Source organism: Haemaphysalis longicornis, unplaced genomic scaffold, assembly GCF_048455015.1.
Source record: "Haemaphysalis longicornis isolate Haplotype H1 unplaced genomic scaffold, Haemaphysalis longicornis Haplotype H1 scaffold_4, whole genome shotgun sequence".
NCBI classification, from domain to species: domain Eukaryota; kingdom Metazoa; phylum Arthropoda; class Arachnida; order Ixodida; family Ixodidae; genus Haemaphysalis; species Haemaphysalis longicornis.
This window is the reverse complement of record NW_027526361.1, coordinates 52,687,603-52,704,627: the sequence shown is the minus strand read 5'-3', so window position 1 is coordinate 52,704,627 and position 17,025 is coordinate 52,687,603. Positions and strand designations below refer to the sequence as shown.

At 46.7% G+C, this 17,025-nt stretch overlaps 1 long non-coding RNA gene across 1 annotated transcript; it reads right to left on the bottom strand.

Moving 5' to 3' along the window:
* Positions 1-3,268: 3,268 nt before the first annotated feature.
* LOC144180347 (uncharacterized) lies at positions 3,269-8,848 on the bottom strand. The gene is made up of 3 exons (XR_013324378.1): positions 8,801-8,848; positions 6,198-6,482; positions 3,269-3,387 (listed from the first exon to the last, which is right to left on the bottom strand). It is a non-coding gene; the product is annotated as an uncharacterized LOC144180347 (long non-coding RNA).
* Between the last annotated feature and the right edge of the window lie 8,177 nt (positions 8,849-17,025).

Below are 17,025 nucleotides of genomic sequence, written 5' to 3'. Positions count from 1 at the left end.
TATAATAAGTTATATAATTAGGGGGAAAGGGAATGGCCAAACGGCTCACTGGCTTATTTCCCGCGGTAGAACCTATGACGTAATATGTGGACCTCTGCGACTGGCCGAGGCCGGCAAAAGCAATCGCAAGGTAGGCAGGGCTTATAAGTTTGCAGAACGAGCTATTTTCGCTTAAATGTAATGCATATTCATTTAAGAGCAGTAAGAATGGTCGAGTAAACAATGGAAATTGCGAAAGTATGCGTAAACATAGAAGCACCAGTGCGAGCTGTTGTTGGTACTGCGCGCACTATGCTTGTTACAGCTGCACAGCAGTTTGGTGCTTTGGGGTTGTCTCACACGACCAAGGCCGATTGGTGTAAGCGACACGACCCTGTTTGACGAGCATACCCCATGTTTCACGAAAGGGTTACTAGCGACCGTAACAAAAACAAGCCAGGTGCAAATACAGTCAGAAACAAAGCCAAGGCAGACAGCGGCTCGGCATAATATGGTGGTGCCATCTAGGAGGACTAACGGTAAAAAAAAGTATTTTGCTTTCTGCTGCAGAGTTGACAGCGTACTAACGTTCGCTTGCAGATCTCTCCTTGTTACGTCATCGCAGACGTCGCGAACACAGAATTTGGAGGGAGAATTAAAATTTTAACATAAATTCCCTGAATTCTCAGAGAATAACACATCGTTTGCTGCCGGACAAACGTTGGGGGCACTACAAAACACAATCTTTGGAACAAAACAAACTTGTATATTGTCTGCATGGCCAATTTAATGCGTGCGTTAGGGTTGGCTGCTTGCACGCGCAGGCTGGCTTCATGCGCTCACCGTTTACACGCCTGTTCCTGATAGGGGAGATTCCAACGTGGGCATCTCACGGTTCTGTGCCACGCGACTGCTCCCCTCCATGGTTGAGCGGATCGGGTTGGTGGGTTACACAGAAAGGAGGATGCCTACTCCGCGGGATGGAAACGAAGAGCTTCACGTTTGTCCGCTAGGATAAGGCTCTAGTTCTTGAAAGTGACATTCAGCTAATTAGTTATTAAGTACTTAGGCTCAATTGCAAACGAATATGTTTTGCTTCCTGCGCTCTAGTGCTGGGCCCAGTTTCGCTGGTCGTCCTTCTTCACAGACTGGGAGGGTCCGATTTTTTAGTCTTCATTGCGTACTTTATGGCCGTGTTACATGCATTGAGATACCCGCAGTTTTCCAAAACGTCAATATAACGGGTTCTGGCTGTGATTAACTGCAGCTTGTGAGAAAATATTCTGTGTAAATCAGTATAGAGGTTGTTCGTCTCGATGCTCGTAGAGCTCAGACCAGGCGTGCTTGCTTTACATAAGCGAGGAAGATAAGGAAAACTTTATTCAGAGACGAGTGAGGTCTCTGGGGGAAGCTGCGGCCGCGGGAATCCAATTAGGATGCTGCAGAGCATGCTGAATTACCACTCTGGCGCACAAGTGACGTGACCTAGACTACTAATGCTTTTAATGAAACGGCTCCACACGTAAGCAGGGCCTTCGTTTGGAATTTCAAATTTTAGAGACCATCCGCCCGGACTGCGATGTGGGTATCGGAGCACAGAATAAAAAGAAACCTGGAAATGCCTCATGGATTTCCTACCTAGAGCTTATGGCTTCAAAGACAAGGCTGGTCGAACTCGGTTCTCTAGGCATTATTTTTCTAAAAATCTTACTGACGTCAATGGTATGAGCCACTTTCAAAAAATGTTATTTTTAAGTGCCTTTTGAGCAACTAGGTATACGATTACTAGAAAAAAAAATGCAGCCGAAGATTTTTTTTTATATAGCAAGTTTTAGCTGACCGTTTATCACGGTCCGCCCAGCTGTGATAGCAAGCGGGAGCGCCATTTGCGCATGCGTGGAGCGCTTGGCAGCGAACAGCATTGGCTCCGGTTGCGCCGAGCGTGCCGCCGGGAGTGGATCGGGCCGTAAAAAACGGCCAGCTAAAACTCTCATATATCGCGGGAGCGTCGGCTGGGGGTGGGTCAGTGCCTTATCACGGTGGGCCGCTGATAAATGAGCGGGAGTAGTTCGCCTGCGCACATCGGACACGCCAGAGGAACCGTCATCTGCTAGGCTGTACCCGCAAACACAACACAACGCCTTTCCGCCGATGATCAGTCCGCTTTCTTCATTGCCGTTCACAAGGACCCCACGAAATCGCTGTCACCGCCTGGCAATAGAGATAGCCGACTAATTACCGGCGGAAAGGTCACGTTTGTGGGAATATATAATTGTTTACTGGAAGTTGGTAGTCCTTCCGAGTGAAAAGTTTTCAGCAAAACTTTATCCTCACCTCCCCTTATTTTCTGTTGTCATGTTCCTCATCTGTAACGCTCTTCCATCCCCGTCGTCTGCTTCTCACTGGAACAGGTGAAAACGTATACTCATACTTTTGTCCTTGCGGCGGGACGACACGTAAAATGGCCGGGACAGATGCTTGACGTCCACTTTTTCTGCCTGGATAACTGATGTAGCGGCATTGTAATGACGCAGTTGGAAGTTTATAATTATGTATGTATTTTTTTTGCATTCTGGTTGCGGTTGAAATGAACGCGACAAGCGCTGCGCCCGCGGCGCGTCACGGAGAAAAAAGCAACCAGACGCGATTGGTCAGTTTCTCACCTTAGCCGACAGGCGGCCAGAGCAAACTTGAGTTGAGAATAAGTTCGGCGCGAGACATAGCCGCCCCTTCAAGCTTTTCCTCTGGTTTTGCTGCTTCCACTGTTTGCGGCTCTGGTGTGTTCGCGAAAGGTTCGGTGCCTTCCGCCCGAGTTGCTCAGTCTAATGGTACGGCGTACTCGCGCAGGTCTGGGACATCTCCACAATTACAGTGGCTCTGTCATGTATATGGAAAGTACAATATTTCTGCTATTACCGTTTAAAAGGGTAAGGTACTTAAAATACTTTCCGTGCCGGATGATTATGATTGTGCACACAGCGAAGTCACCGTCAATCCCTTGTGCAATTTTTGCATATCGTGGACAGAGAGAGAGGTCAAACTTTATTTGTAGCGTCTTATGTCCGGGCTGCCGAAAATGTGTTCTGATGGGCGTTAGTTTTAAACTAAGGACGGAATTTACTTCAATTTAATATATGACATAAAAGGGCTATACAAAATGCCACAGGTTTCTCCTTTGTGCACTCGCCGAAGCTCTGTACTCACTCTCTGCATCAGCTGCGGACACGCTTCAATTTTCGGCGTTTCCATGGAGCCAACTTGCGTAATAACAGCCGTACATCAAACAAAATTTTGAAAATAAATAGTTTATTAGTTCTGCAGTTTTCGAATCATGCAGACTTTTGTACAAATTTATGCGTTCTAAGGTCTCCGCCAAACGTGCCCTTGTCGAAATTGTCCACGTGGAACCTGCCAAGGAACAAAGGCATTTTATTAGATACAAAACAAACACTCCGTGTGAAAAAACTGACATTAAAATATTGTGTGAGCATTATTAAGGTACAAAACCAAATTACCGGGCTATGCAAATATTCTAATCTTTGAACAGCGATATTGTGTTTTAATGCGTAGCATTTTTTACTGAGTACCCCCACAGCCAGCACCATGTAACGCCCTGCATTTCCACAAAAACGCAGATTTGGCGGGAGTAACCGCGTTTAATGGTTTCTATAGCGTAAATGGCGTTACTTGGTTAGACAGAATATTGAAAAACCAAAAATAAAAAGAACTAGAATATATAATATTTTCGCAAAGATGATCTGACGAAATCAAAAATACGCATCTCATGCATCTCCCCCAAAATGAAGAACAAAAAGACGTAGTCCGCAAAAGACCGCTGAAAATGCGTATAAAAATAGCTAAATGAGCCAACTCGCCAGTACGTCCCTTGCTTCTACAGAAAAAAAACATATTTAGCAAGGTAACGGTATTGCGTCGCTATAATGGTATACATTTACATCATTGGCGAAAAGAAACAAAAGAAAACTTAAAAAGGATAATATAATTCAACGTCTTTTGCTAATCCTAGGCATATTTGGCTGTGAAGAACTCGCACTCTAGGCAAGCGGCATAAGAATTCTATGCATTAGCATTTGATTCTCTGAATTTCTGCAGATTCTTTCTTTGTTATTATGCTCAAGTTTGTTGCCAAGGTTATACGAGCATTTTGGTGTTTCGAATGTCCTATTCTCGAGGACGCCGATCAACTGGTCGCAACTACCTGCACGAAAAAAACTTATCCAACCAACCAAGAGTTTTCGCTCGGAAGCTGCGAAGACGTGTTATATACAATAACAAATTAAATGGAGATCGGCATGGTTATACTAGAATAAAATTGCTACAAAAAGGTGAAATTTGCATGAAGATATCGTGGTAGAGCGCCAGACGTAGCCATTGTCCGTCATCATACCCTTCCCATAGCAGCCCATTCTTTCTGATGTTGCCGTTGCAGGAGAATTTCGAAATGGTTTTCTTCTTGATGGGGGTGAAAAAAAAAAATTAAAGCCATTTTACTCAACGTGAAATCTGTCGGAAGTGCAGAGCAATGATTCACCAAAATGGGCTGTAGCGCCGTTATCAGCTCACTGCTACCACCCTATTCAATTCAAATTTCCCGCCTTCGCAGTGCTAGCGCGCCCCCTTCCTGAAACTGCGCCAGCGGGAGTTCCGTTCCTTTTGTGCTTGCTTTTGTTCCCGCACGTGCCGGCGTCGCACTGCCATTTTTTTCGCTTACTATCGTAAAAAACAACCCAACGAGTATTCCTAACTAAATGAACGCGAGTGCTGCCGGTTAATTACATATATTTTCCCTTAAATGTACCTGCAGTTTTCTTCGCGCTAAATAACGGGGACATGTACGGCAAGCGCCAGCGTTTTAACGAGTTTCTAACGCTTGTGACTATATAAACCACTTGGTTTTCGAAGCCCCTGCGGGACGCCCTACGACGGTACGCCGGGCTCTACTTGGGTCTGTTATCTCGCTGCGCCACCTGATTCCGGCAGTCGTTTGACATCGAGCGTTAGAGCGAGCTACCACGACAAGGCGAGCCCCTAAAGTGCTCTGCAGTTAAAATGTTAGTGTTAATGATCCCTAAGTCGTCGAAATAAGTCTATAGCCCTGCATTACGCCACACCTATAACCCAGGTGTGGCTCAGGTGCCTAAACCTCCAATTCGAATCTTTTCCCAGCGCTCTTCTGACTTTACAAAGGAAAAACTGTAATGTCAAAATCGTTGAAATTTGGTTAGGTTATGCTGGCGTCATGGCGGTCAGACATGGTAGAGACAATTGAAATGTGTACGTGTTTGAACGTGCATTGGAGTAGCTTCCATAGAACGTAAACTTTTGCAGTAAAATCCTACACATTCAAAAGCGTGGAGCGTTAGAGAATTTCTAAACATTTTTGTGGCTCAGAGGTACCTAAAGCACTACGTTATTACAGTGTCTTCTTAGTTGAGAGAATCGCTGTATTCCTTTCAGCGTGAATCACGTCAATTTAACGGCACGGGAATCCTCCAAAGTTGATCTATGACATGTTCGTCTAATGGTTAGCATGAACTATTTAACATCATTGCAAAAAACGTGGCCCTTGTAGATCTCTTGCCTTAAAATATCCATGCTAAATGTATTTCAGTGAGTCTCCTTATCATAAATCCGCAAGCAAAAACTTCTAGAACGACCCGAATATCTGATAAGATGACGATGAATGTTCGCATGACAGAGTAAAAATTTCGTTCCAAATGATGAAATTTGTGCAACCGTTTTAATATATCGTACTCAGATTGCGTTGACTGTGTGTATTGACCAAAGTAAAGCTCACTGGAGCAGACGCACCCCAAAGATAGATGATGCTAACTGGTGGCGGATTCTTTTTGAAAGATTTTCTGGCGTGTAATCCACACTGTTGCTTCTAAATCAGACGAAAGATCTCCATCGAGCCCTTGTAAATTTGTAATCATATTTTTAATGTATTCCAGTTCGTAGTTTGGTTATGCTGGAAGAGCTCCTAATTAATATAGCTCTCTCCTTTTCATTATAGGTCAACAGCGCCGTAGAATTAACTGGCTTCGCTCAATTTCACGTTCATTGGCCACATTATGACTTGAACCTCGGAATCAACTCATGCGAGGAAAAACACTGCACGAGTCTGACACCGTTGAGGCAGCATTGCCCCCCCCCCCCCCCCCCCCCCCACTAGGTGTATCCCAAAACTGACGCACCCAAGGGCCATCTTCTCAGTGGTGTACACTTCATCCGTAGAATCCAAAGCCGCCTCCAAAGCCACCGCCGTAGCCGCCGCCGTATCCACGCCCGTACCCGCCGTGGAATCGCGCTGGGTACGGACCATAGCCACCATAACCACCATACCCACCATAACCACCATGATTCAGAAGGGAACCGGCTGCGAAGCCGCCGAGGGCGCCCAAACCGAGGCCGAGGCCCAGGCCCTTGAGAAGGATACCATGTGCGGTGCACAGGGCCAGGCAAAAGATAGACACGATCAGCTGCATCACAGGAGGGTTAAGGGGGGAAATATTAGTGCTGCAGACCCAACTGTCCTATAAACATAGGTGTGAGACAGGGCATAGCGTTTCATACAATAACTAGAGATAAATCTGGCGCTGCGATCGTCCGCTGTGATGGGCGTGATGTGTAGTCCTGGATTCGGATTGGCACTCAATGGCTTGGGGAAGTTATTATGTGTTGAATTGAGCAGCCAGTTCGTTTTCGTTTTTGACTTGCATGAACGTATTTGCCTATGTTGGAAGAAGCGTTTAGAAATACGTTTCTCCTTGAACTGAACGCCGAACGGGCACACACGCCGCCCTCAGTGGAAATGTTTTATAACCAGAGTTCCGGATCCAGTTGGTTACCAATTCATTGCCGGCACAGCGAGCGCGGCAACACAAACGACGGAGCTCTATGCAGGAACGTTGCCTGCGAATTAGGAGTTGCGGCGCTGCTCGTTCGGAAAATCAATGTATTTTCGAAGATGGTGACGGTTGAGAACAGCCTGGAACAGGCAAACTTTTCGTGCGAACGTCGGCTGCTTGGGCGTAGACCAGCGAATGTCGCTAATTTAGGCTAGAGCAGCTTCTCCAAAAGTAATCGGTTTCTCTTTTTATTTTATGAGCACAAAAATTTTCTTAATATTCAAAAGAGCAAGCGCCAAAACTTTTAGAAATAGTTTTTAAAGCGGTCCGCGTCCCGCTGTAGTCTGCGACAAATGGCAAACCTACTCCCCAAACCTCCTCGACTCCGCGTCTGCATTTTATTTAAACGCGCCGTTTAAGTTCGTACAAAAACTAGTTTTGGGTCACTAGCTTTATTGTTCGCCATCTAATTTGTAAACATAGGACCGGGAAATAAGAGTCTTTTGTCAAAAACACACATTCCGCAGCCGTAGGCCCGTTTCGATCCTACGCAATCCGGTTCCAGAACTACCCATCATTCTCATCGAAGCGTAAGCGCCGCCTCGGAGTTCGCGTTGACACTAGCGGCAGTTTCTCCTCTATTTATTATTGTATGAAACTCTATGAGACAGAGGACTGCTGGATGCCTGTTTGATTACTGCACATGACTGTTTGACAGATGAGGGGCTCCTTCGCACTGTAAGTTGCTTTAAAGTGACATCTTTTTCCGGAGGATCCAATGATCTCATAACAAAAAAAAAAAAATCATTGCTAGGAATAAGCAACTTCGGGGTTTTAAGAAGTTTTTTGGCTGAACGTGATCCCATAACGCACCGCTAGATCTGTACGATTAACAAAGCAATCGATCATAAAAGGAACTCTGCAACGTCGCCGATAAAGGCACTCACTCAAATGCCATCTTCGCTGCAACGGATATGAAATCGGCCAATAGTCAGACACCGCTCGAATGACGTAGTTAGAGCCCGAAAACAACGCCAAATGCGGGAGAGATGAAATGTTTGAGCAATTTTTAAAATTATCTGATAGCCCTATAGAGAAGCGATGTTTCACTGAGGTAGGTTGTGACCCCGTAATATGAGTACTGAATGCTCTTGTTTACTGCGCTGTGGAAGCGTTTTAGGTTTAGAAAAAGGTTAAAGAAAATGTTGCATGGTTTTTTTTTTTTAAACACCGGTGAAGAGTACTCTTTGTGTGTGATTGAAGGGAAATACAAAAACGCTTTACAATGACCTTGAACCTTTGAGCGAATTCTAAACGAATAATGAGTGTGCTGCGTGGAAGAACTACAATGGTATTGGGAACAATAAGAATTGAGTCAATTTAGTGTACTGGAGGGTGCACCGCTACGAGAAAATAAAGCAGGAACAGTTGGTTTATGGGGGAAGAACGTAAACAGCTCAGATCAACACATTGCAGAATAGTTCTAAAATGGCATAACTTTTGGGTCATTTCCTTCAGGGAGGAATACTTGCACTACTACAAAAAACTGTATGGCTACAATATATAACAATTTTACTTGTCTTTTGTTTAGCTACAAGAAATTTAGAATGACGGGGGAGTTTTACTTTAGCTCAGAATACGAAGCTTCCGAGAAACTTCGATGATAAATTTAAATTTTCAATATTTTTATGTGCTTTTTGTGCACCCGCATTCCGGCGGCACAACCGAAAACTGAACGGACGGGGATGTATTAAATTGTCAACACAATGGGTTCTTCTTCGACAACAGCCTTTCCGTGGGAAATTGCAAAGTCCAAATGAAATGTTTAAGTAGTCCAAAAAGAGATTCGGATCTTTGATTTGCAAAGGGATTTGTACGTTGTATACGCAGTTGTTATTGTGAAAGGCGGGTTATGAACGTAGGACCTTATGTCCAAGCAGAAAGCTTACCGATGCCTTCATTGTTCCCAGAGTACGCCTTAACGCAATAATCGTGAGTGTTCCACCGCGCCTTTTATAGTATCTCTATTACGTATGGCACGACAGTGTTGCAAGAATTCAGATTACCCAACAGCACTGAGACGTGACTTCCCATCTACCAAAAAATACAGGTTTTTGTTGCGTTAAACTGTATCGTAAGCAAGTTATTCATGAAAATCAGTGCTGCATCTTCGCCAGCTGCATAGCTTTGAATAGGCGTGCTTGTCTTACGGAAATCAGGAAAATAAAAGCCAAAATGTATTCAGTTCCGTTTCGGGAGATTTCAGTAGCGTTTACAGGCGCCCAATTAAGATGCTGCCAGCTTCTCTTATCAGCTGCGTTGCAAAACCCTCCCGCGAACATTGTAAAGTCCAGGCATGCAAAACAAGCAGGCCGCACAACAGCGGCTCCAAACTCGCAGGTGATACGGCCAATGCAAAGCTGCCGCAGAAATACGTTTGTACGGGGGCTGGGCTCTCGTTGGAATTGTTAATGTTGAGATTTCACCTTGGGCTTTGAGGCTGGCATTAGAGAATGAAATTATTGAAAGCACCCGAGATCTACCGCCAGGCCGTTCTTTCCTAACGGAAAGACAGATCACGCTAGCGCCTCTGATTAGGCCTAACAATGCAAGTTTTCTTATGAAATGCAATCACTGTTGATGGTGGTGGTGATTGTGGTTTGCGGGAAAAAAAACGGAAAGGAAGTGCACAGGCGATATTTTTGAGCTCGGTAGGGAGCTCACGTGCATCATTGAGTAACATCCAAACTATTATTTTCTGACCTTCTCTTAACTCACCTACCTGTCCCACCTGTTCTTTCTTCGGAATCCATTCATCCCCAATTCTTATTGTGAAGGCACTCCACCCCCTCTTGCCTCATCCCTCACCTCCATCACTTCCTGGGAGCTCCGGCTGTCACCCCCGCCGACAGTGAACATCCGGGCTTCCCAGGGAGATCTCCGTGAACATGGGCTCCGGATTAACGGGTCCAGCACTGCATGGACCCGTTGAATTGAGACTGAAATCAGGGACTGAACCTAGGTACTGCGGACAGTAAAGTTTCTTCACTCTCTCTCTCCTTCCCCCCCCCACCCGTCTCTCTCTCTCTCTGATTGCTATAAAATTAGAGCGCGAGGTAGAAGCGAAAGAGAATAGTAACCTTTATTGCTAACAGTTTTCATCCTAAGGCGCCTTGGGGCATCCTTGTTTATAGATGTCCTCAACGTTACCAGCTTTGATCCTCGAGGTCAGAGCTGGTCAGTGCTTCAGGGGAGCATGAAAGGGATTAGTCGGGTGTAGTGGGTTATGGTGACAGACCCCTACACCAAAAAAATTGTCCTGGAGACTCCACACAAGCAGCATTGCAGATAATATAGTGTGGAAATACTGGCATTTAAGGAAATGGAGGGCTATTCGAAGGGCACTGAGAGATACTTTCTGTTCGTCGTGTAGTTGTATATGCGCCAGTGGGTAGGTAAGTCGTCCTAACCTATCTTGTTAAGTGACCTCTTGAAATGTGGGCAATATGGTTGGCCTCTCCTGCACGCTTTCGGGGGCCCGGCGGTCGAACTCTCGGGTCAAGAGGTGGACAGTTTTTTCGCCCGCGGTGGCTCAGTGGGAAGGGGGGGAGGGGTGCCCATTAGATCCTGAAAGGTCTGTCCGGAGGCCATATCCCCGGGATAAAATTAAATGCCCATTTCGCAACTCTGTTTTCTCAGAAGTTGCCCTTTTAAAAGGCCAACTGTGTGGGGTTTACGCAACTAGTTAGAGTAAAGATGTAACCGATTTCCCGCATGAACACAACATAAGACACTTGCAGAAACAATTTTCATAGCAAATTGGAATGCAAACGAAGTAAGGTTTTACACACTGAACCACTACACCGAAACTATTGAGCGCGCCGTAACAGAGCGCGGTATATTAATAGTATTGACTATCCAGGCATATTTGATGTCGAAATCTTACACAATGGGTTCTGTAATGCGACTAGCAATCTTGAGTTGTTTTGCAATGTTTTTAACTACAATGGTCTTTCTTGGGCTACCTAAGCACAAAAATCTTTGTCTGTATGTCTGTCTTTTACTCTATTCGCGCGCCAAGCCAAAGTGAATGAATACTTGAGAGCGAAGTATAAATGGGTCCTAAAGTTGATTGATTGTAGGGCTTATCGCACCGACGCAACGCAGGCGATGATGCGCGCCGTAGTGGAGGGCTCCGGATTAATACCGACCACCTGGGGATCTTTAACGTGCGCCGAAATCTCGTACACACGGGCGTTTTTGCTTTTCGCCTCCATCAGAAAAGCTGCCCCCACGGCCGGGAATCGAACCCGCGTCCTCTTGCTCAGCAGCGCAACGCCTCAGTCACTGAGCCACCGCGGCGGGTAAACAACCTAAACTGCTTGGATGGGTCAGATATATCCACATTGTTTATCGCAATAGACACCTCCGGCACATTTGAGGCAAAATGAAAGAGCACAATTGAAAGTACCCGCCTTCTGTTAATTAAGAATACACCTTGAGTCGGTTCTTACTACGGCAAATAAAAAAACGCTGTAAAATGGCAGAGATAGGCGAGATAAAACTGAACTCAACAAGAGCAGAGCTCGAGCTCGTGATGTTCTGGGCAGAACAAGAAATCATGCACCCATCCGTCAGATGTTGACGATGGTTGAACACGAAGCTTTGTCATGACGGATTGTTTGGTTGTCGTCTAGGTTTACCAAATCGCTTCGACCATGTCGAAAGTCTTTTTTCTTTAAATTGCCCACTGGTGCACTTTCAGACACAACTTGGGTGAAAGAAAATGGTCCCTTCCAAACGTGGTTTTAAGTATTTGTCAGGTGTGAAGTTTTCAAACCTCATTTGCTGTCATGTGTAATCAAAACTGGCCCTATACACCAGCCGCTACCATTGTCTTCAACTGTTTTTACTCTTGCCCTTATTGAGCGATTTTAGTGTTTCCATCTTGCCCCTGATACATAACCACTAATTTGACGCGCTTTTCCCCAGTTGGCCTTTCGCCATGAAAATCCAACCACCATCATCATGGATGACAGAAAAAAAAAGCTCTCAATGCCATGGGTAACCGATTGTTCCATTTGCAAACAACCCTAAATGATGGTTCATGTCTATATTGTTGGGCCGCAGTGTTCCTTTGGTATGCCCTCCAAAGGACACTCCGGAAAGATTTTACACTCAGCCCACACGGCATACGTTTTTTGTGCGTGGATGGAGAAAATGACAGTGTCGTGATGTTAGGCCTGCACAGTATTTGGCATTAGCGCTGTTGCGGATTTCTAATTTGCCGCCAACATGGACAGTCTAGATGATGGTGATAGAGGCGCCTAGAAAGAAGCGGTACGTTGGCACGCACGAGGTATGTGAGAGGCACGGGCCGTGCACGGACTATCGTGCACGGCTTTGCGTCGCTTTCTTCACGGCGCCAATAAACGCTGAAGAACGGCTTTCCCTTTTCGTAACATTGGTGCCGAAAATCCGGGAAGCAAGACAGCGTTGCGGCGAGCCTTCTCCTGACGAGCTGGGAACGCCTTTCTTAAGACCGGCATGGAACGGATCAAGAACAAGCGTGCGTCACGGCGGGCTGTGAACACGAAGATCATCAGTGAGGTGGACCAGCTGCTACAGTCTCAGCAGTTGGACTTTTCCGCCCTTCGGGTCTTTCACGGGTGGCTTCGAGTGAGCAATGCAGCATTGTCCGCACTTAACGCCGAGCTTGAAGCACACCTGAACGACGAACAAGCAGCGGAAGAGTACGGTTCGTTCATGGAGTATGACGACGCAGCGACCAGCGCACTGGCTTTACTAGAGCATCACATGGAGGTGTTGAGGTCATCTTCGACGCTCCAGACTGCTGTTCCATCGGAAGACGACAGCGGAGACCGCCAGGCTGCTGCGTCTACCGGACAGCCCATGCCACCTAATGGTGAGTTTGGAGCACGTCTCGCGAAGCTAGAACTGTTGCGCTTCGACGGAGCTATAACGCGGTGGCAACCTTTTTGGGACATGTTCCGACATTCCGTTCACGAGAATCCCCGGCTGTCCAATATTACCAGCTTTCATTACTTGCTTTCGCTTCTTGACGGAGCTGCTGTTGAAGCCATTGCTGGCCTGCAAGTGACAGAGTCGTGTTATCAAGATGTTGATATCTTGAAGTATCGGTATGGCAATTCCAATGTGATCGAGCTGAAGCATTTTGAAAATCTGCTTTGCGGGCACGTTGCGGGCTGTCGATTCAGCCCGCAACGTGCCCGCTTTGAGGAAGCTGTACGACCACGTGCAAATGAACCGGCGAGTACTGGAAAGCCTGGGTGTTGGAATTTCGTCTTACGCGGCTATGCTGAATGAAGTGCTTTTAAAGGTGATACCTTGCGACATTATTGTCGATTACTTCAAACAGCAGAGCCTTGCTGCGAGCACTGCTTCCACGAGCAGTCAGAGTTCTTCTGCGCAAGACGTAGAACATCTACTGTCTTTCTTGCGAGTAGATGTCGAGTGCAGGGAAAGAAGCTTTCAGATCAGCAAGTCTCAACGGAGTGGGGAGGCTGACCGAGGGCTTAAGAAGCAGCAGTCTATTCCGACAACTGCCGTCCTGCACAACAAGACACAAACTTCGTCTTGCCTATTTTGCTCCGCCAAAGATCATAGAATGGAGGAATGTCCGAGCGACATCCCCTTGGTGGACGAGCGAACCCGCCAAGTGACGGTCGATGCTTAAGATGTACTGCCAAGGGACATCTCGTACGGAGGTGCCGAAACACGGTCCGGTGGGGGGCATGTAGGCGACGACATGCTACTACGATGTGCATTTAAGCTTCGTCACATTGCTGTTACGTCCGTGGAGTTTTTGATAATGGCAGCCAGCGGACTTTCATCCGACAAGACGTCGCCTCTAAGCTCAAGTTAGCTGCAATTGGCGAAGTCGATCTGGCCGTCGGTGCTTTCGGCCGATCTGGAGGTCCCAAGAAGAAGTTTAAAGTTGTCACAGCGACCCTCCGCAGTCAACATGACAGTACGTGTACAGACATTGAAGCTATCGTTGTGCCTTTCATTTGTGAAGACGTGGCTGAAGCACCTAAGGGCAACACACTTCTGCAGCGCCTGGTCGCCGAGGGGAAGCCACTGGCTGACACCATCGCTTTCCCTGGCATGGAGTTTAAACAAGGAGTTAGCCTTTTCGTTGGCTCGGACCAGATCTGAAATTCGTGTCGAAATCGAGCGAAGTGCAGTGGGGAGAGAAGCATCCTGCTTTGGTTGCTGTCAATACAAGAATGGGATGGACGTTACAAGGACCTTTATCTCTGCAAGAGAGCAATAGATGCAAAGGCAGCAGCCTCGTCTGTGTTCTTCGCACAGACACGCACGACAATGAAGACCTATCTTGCTCTTTTCGGCGGTTTCCGGAGGTAGGCACAGTTGGTCTCAAGAACGCTTCGAATTCGCATCCCGATGAAGATGCATTGCGCAAGTTTGAAGAGTCTACGGTCGACAACCGCAAGAATGCCCTTTTCAAACATTATAGGTTACCTCGACAACTTTCTTCAAACGAAGAAGGGATAAGACCCTACGATAAGGTTGTGAGGCAAGCCAAGAGCGATCACCACGCAGGAAAAGTAGCGAAGGGCCACCTTGAAAAAAGAACGAATGTCAACTGCACCACCCATGAAGCGAAACACCCGCTACTGGCACCTGGAGATGACCGTCGTCACCACTCCATTGAGAATGCTCATAGGCGACTTCTTCGGAGTGGAGTCAGCAACGCTCTCGCTGAAATACGCGAGAGTGACGGGGAGGCTACAGCTCGACAAAGCGTGAAGTCCTCAGACATTGTGAATTGTGTTCACTTTTCATGCTGCAAACTGCTGCGACCAGAGCACTGCCGAGTGGCGGAGTCGGCAAATTTCGGTAGCTTTTCTGGAACATGGACAATCGACGACAGTGTTTGCCAAAGGTGGTCACACTGGGATCTGACAAGTTTAGATGGCGTGCGGTAGATAATTTACTAGACTAATGTAACTGTCGTATCTGTGCTTCTATGCGAGTGAGCATTTGGTGGGCGTGGAGGATGTTGCGGATTTCTAACTTGCCGCCAACATGGACAATCTAGATGATGGTGATAGAGGCGCCTAGAAAGAAGCGGCACGTTGGCACGCACGAGGAGTGCGAGGGGCACGGGCATGAGTTCGAAATGCTGCCCTTGGACTCTCGTGCACGGCTTTGCGTCGCTCCCTTCATGGCGGCAATAAACGCTGAATAACGGCTTTCCCTTTTCGTAACAAGCACATGGCCTTGCTTCATGGTGATGTAGACGCCCGAGCAACGCGACAGCATTTTCGGGAAAGTGTATCACAGATAGTTGAAGTTCAGAGAGCGAGGAACTCTCCACCATAGTGGTTGTCCAAAATCGAACCCCTAATTGCGCCTAGGGAATTCTAAAAGGGAACGCCGGCCCTTGGTTGCATGGCGGAATTACTGTGCATGTTTTGGTTTCATTGCACCTGGTGTTTTGTTTTATTGTCGTAGACCGGCAAAAAAGTCGAAATGGAGCAATCGGATAGACACCGGCTTCATAATCCGAGGTACCCAGGTTCGATTCGGTCCACTAGAAGCGTTTTTTTTTCTTTCACTGCGGTGTTTTCGCGTTGCAGACGCCATCGGTGAGAACACTAAAGCTTCGTTTTAAAACGAATTTTTAACGAATGGGTGGGCAGTGGGCCTCAACAGTTCGCGTGCAAGCAGTGAGAAGGCGGGAAAATTTAATACCAGATGTGTTATAAACTTTTGTTGAATTCGCCACGAGAGGAGTGAGAGTGCGGGGAAAGAGGTGAGGGGTAGGAGTAAAGGGCAGGGGGACCGAAGGCTACCGGCTTTCGACGACATTTGCAGTGAAGCCAGCCGGTATGCGGCCAATTTTTTTGGTTTGTCGGTATCTCTTCAATAATTTTTTGGAAGCTTTCAGGTGGTGCAAAGGCAGCCATGAGGCCTTCGAACCAACGAAGAGCATAATTTGAAGAGCAATACGGAAGGAGAGTAGGGGACAAGAAAAGGGGTTAACTTGACCTTGAAACTGAGGATGAGGAGTAAGTGGCCAGAGGGAGGGGGGGGAGGGGAACGGATTTAGAGGTGAGGGAGGTAAATTCAGCTCGTCAACACAAATCTTTCGCAAGATCTATTCGAGTCACATCGACAGAGGTCGGAGCAAGGTTACTGTAATTTTTTGTTCATTGCCAACGCCAGGAAAATAATCGCCAGGGTGTGTAAGGAAACTTAATGATTTTAGGCTCACAAGCGCCCGCTCCTACGGCGGTGAGAAGATGCTAATATTCCTAAGTTCTGGGCTTCTCGCTACTTGAAGTTGAATGCCAACAAGAATCCTAGTATCTCATTATAATGCAAAGCCATTGCTATAAGAGTATTTTCCCAGGTACATCTATAACAGCATACGTACGACCGGTCAGTCAAGCGGATTGAACTAACGACTCGGCGATGCCTGCAGGAGTGACAGGCGACTTGCAATGTTTCATTTTGCAAGGGTGTTTTGCGTGCGAATGGGCGAAGAACAAATTGACGTGGTTTTTTTTATTACATGGAGGGTGGGGCGGAGGCGGGTTTCCTGGAATGTGACATATGCCTAGCTAATGTTTTCAAATTTGTACGCTCGTAAGTACGTGCTGTCAAGAATTCTCTCCATCACAAAGTGGAGCAGCTTAGGACAACAAAACGTTGAAGATGGCTGATGTGTACCGCGGCTGTGTGCGAAGACTGTTGATGGAGGTCGGGGGTTAGATTTTCAGCCAGGTACAAATGGATTTTGTAACGGGGACTGATAGGTTCGTTAGTTAAACCAAAAATTTGCTCGTGTGTACATCACAAGGATTGTAGCCTAACAATAATCACCCCTTCCCCCCCTCTCTTGTGTCACTGAGGGGCAGATTGTCTTTTCTGGCAGGAAAGAGTAGACCTGCTTTTTAAATTCCACTCGTTAAACTAGTGCGACCAGTGTCTCGTAATATAAATTAACCCCACACTACCGAGCGTGCACAGTGTAGCCAGTGTATGCCAGAAAAGAGCTTTATATTCCTGTGATCCAGCTACGTACGTTAATGACTGGCGTAGCGAGGATAGAGAATGCACTCGTTCTCGCGTGTGACTTAATTAAAAAAAGAGTAAAAAA